Raw genomic sequence first — 3,042 nt, forward strand, 5'->3', positions numbered from 1 at the left:
AAACTCCCTAGAAAGGCCAAAACCTAGGAAGAAACCTAGAGAGGAACCAGGCTATGTGGGGTGGCCAGTCCTCTTCCTCACCAGACAGTAGCAACAAAACTATTCAAAAACATGCTATTTTCATTCATCAACCACATTTTTAAAAAGGTAGTAGACATTTACAGTGGACATTTCCCCTATCACAGTCTAGCTCAAAACTAATGACACTGTTTCAGCATGTAAAAAGTAACAGTACAAAACATTTTAACAAACATAAAATAATAAGTTAGTTTTGACTGAATAGTTACATAATAAATGTTCCAAAACAATACATTACACTATAGACCTGCTAAATGACTCACTTCCAGCATAAAAAAAAAACAGAATAAACTAAAATAATGTATTTATTTCTGATGTGACAGTTGTTCATGAAGTAAACATTGTATGACTTGGTGAAGATGTGGGAGAAAGAAGCTGTCTGTTTTCTTCCGCCTCCTTCGTCCGTGGTGCTCGTTCAACATGGCATTTGGAGATTCCTGTGAACATCCAACAGTCATACACATGTCATTCTGAACAGCAACATCTTCCTAATAAGAATTTAGACCAGTTGACAATTCAACAGAATTCAGGTCTTGTTCGTGTTGATGATCAGTACAACATGAGACAGATACTGTAGCAAGCCATGGTATATATATCAGACCGTATACCACAGGTATGAGTCAATATTACTTGTTTACTGTTGTAATTACGTTTGTAAACAGTTTTTAATATCAATAAGGCACCTCAGGGGTTTGTGGTATATGGCCAATATAGCAGGGCTATATTAATGATAATAATGTTACTACTACTAGCTCGCTCTAATAGCTAGTTGTTATTGTTCTATCTTGCTCATCCATAGCAGGCTTTTCTCCTCCCTGCTGATCTTCAGGTGCTTGACTACCTGATCATCAACTTGTGGCTGTAACATGGACATTGCAATAGAACAACAACTAGATACACTTAGAAAAAAAGGGTTCTTCAGCTGTCCCCATAGTATAACCCTTTTTGGTTCCAGGTAGAACCATTTTTGGGTTTCATTTCAGGTCGCAATAGCACATTTTCTTCTAAGAGTGTAGCTTTATCAAATACACATTTTCAGGAAAAGCAGCTCATTTAGCAAGCCAATAAAATGTCTCTGATATAACGAGCTAGTAATTCATGTTCTATACACGTTCCTCCTCCTCGCTGGTCTGCGGATGCTTGAGTACTTGATTATGATGTTGTGGCTGTAACGTTGCAAAAGAAGAACAATAATTTGAACTAACAACTTTATCAAATAGACATTTTCAGGAAAAGCAGCTCATTTAGCAAGTCAATAAAATACTTATTGCATTGGTTCAACCTTGAAATATAACTACTCAAGATAGAGATCTTACCTCTTTATCTCTGTAGCAGTTTGCTCTCACCTCGTCTGGGCACTGCACCAGACAGATCTTATTCCACATTCTCTACTCTAGATTCTGCAGGGAGCTAGCCTGTTCTCTTAAAACATTAGCCAATAGCTAAGTTAGCCAATTTGAGCAAATCAATCTCAGCTTGCTAACTAGCAAAGTCAACCAATTACACAACAAATATACACAAAGTAAACAATGATTTTCTAACTAACGTTAGTCTCAACCAAATGACAAGTACAAATAACTATTGCTCTGTTCCACAACGTAACAACCATTAGTTACAGGCTAGAGTCTAGACAGAAGACTATGGCTAGCTAGCTAACAAGCCATGCTATTTCAATGAAAATAAACTAATTTAACAATCCAGCGTCAGCTTTGTAGTTGTAATGCAATGTGGAAAAAGTTGTTTTAAATTTCTTCATCCATTTATCTCACAAACGCCTTGCTGTAGCATTTGGTAAATGTAATTGACTAATTTTAACATTTTCATCCATATTAAGAAACATCTTCTCCCTCCCTGAATAAGCGACTCATCTCGACAGGCCGGAAGTCAAACAAAGTCAAAGTTCCGGATATGGAGGTGGGAGGGGCGACAGCGTGGTCAGTTCAGACGCAGGAAATGTGTCCCTAACTGCGCATGCGTTCAGAACGTCTTAAATAAAGTCCAACAGTCAAAACTTCTAATCGCTTGGTGTATGTACATTTTTACACGTGATTTTTCAGCGTGTCTTTTCTGCCATGAACAGGTGAATAAAGTGCCTGTCTTTCTTAATTTCACACGTTTTGAAATTAAGCATTTGTTTACACTTTGTTTTTTTTTCACCTGTTGTGTTAGCAGAAAATGCTAATTACTTCTGTGAAGTTTTTTTTCAAAGTAGGAAAATGGTATAGTTGATTTTCTCTGTCCCAAAAGCCATAAAGCTTTTCGTAAAGCCTAATATATTTAGAAAAACTAATGTTTATATAGAAGCCCTTAACTTAAGATGGGAAAAACATCGAAAGAGGAGTTCTCTAACGTTACCAATCTGTATTATTTCCAGATTCTTGATATGTGTTTATACATTCCATCACGGTTTACAACTACTACAGTATAGCGTTTATGGATGCGTATTTGTCTTCTGAAAGTCCGCTAGCATGTTGTGCTATAAGCTTCCCATACTATTGTAATTTAGCTAGCTAAGTTAGCTGGTTAGCTGTCTTTTATACTGACTAACTTTAGCCAAGAGGATGTTGGACCTAATTTTGTTACTCATGTCATAGTGAAGACGTCGCCCTTTTCTGATTCATGCCAACTGTCCGCCCAGGAACTTGTGATATAGATGCATGCCGTCATCGTTATGTTACGGAAACGAACTTTGCTATCTATTTCATGCCTGCTAGTTAACAGTACAGTGTTAGTTAGCTTGTGTGCTAACCCAGCTACCTATTTATTGTTCAAAGGCAGGATGGAGACACTGGGATGTATGTCAGAGACCCACACAGTAGTAACCCCGCTGTAGCATCCCTGTAGGCTTGTTTGACATCTACCTAGAGGTCTGGACTTTTATGGCTCAGAAATAACAGGATAGTTATGAACAACGATACTGGTGATATAGCTTTTGTCAAGTGTGCTTTAAACTGCACTGGTCGG

At 37.6% G+C, this 3,042-nt stretch overlaps 1 long non-coding RNA gene across 1 annotated transcript; it reads right to left on the minus strand.

Moving 5' to 3' along the window:
* Positions 1–370: 370 nt before the first annotated feature.
* LOC139383057 (uncharacterized) lies at positions 371–1,973 on the minus strand. The gene is made up of 2 exons (XR_011628685.1): positions 1,395–1,973; positions 371–1,244 (listed from the first exon to the last, which is right to left on the minus strand). It is a non-coding gene; the product is annotated as an uncharacterized lncRNA (long non-coding RNA).
* Between the last annotated feature and the right edge of the window lie 1,069 nt (positions 1,974–3,042).

This window comes from Oncorhynchus clarkii, chromosome 24 (assembly GCF_045791955.1).
Source record: "Oncorhynchus clarkii lewisi isolate Uvic-CL-2024 chromosome 24, UVic_Ocla_1.0, whole genome shotgun sequence".
Lineage (NCBI taxonomy): Eukaryota > Metazoa > Chordata > Actinopteri > Salmoniformes > Salmonidae > Oncorhynchus > Oncorhynchus clarkii.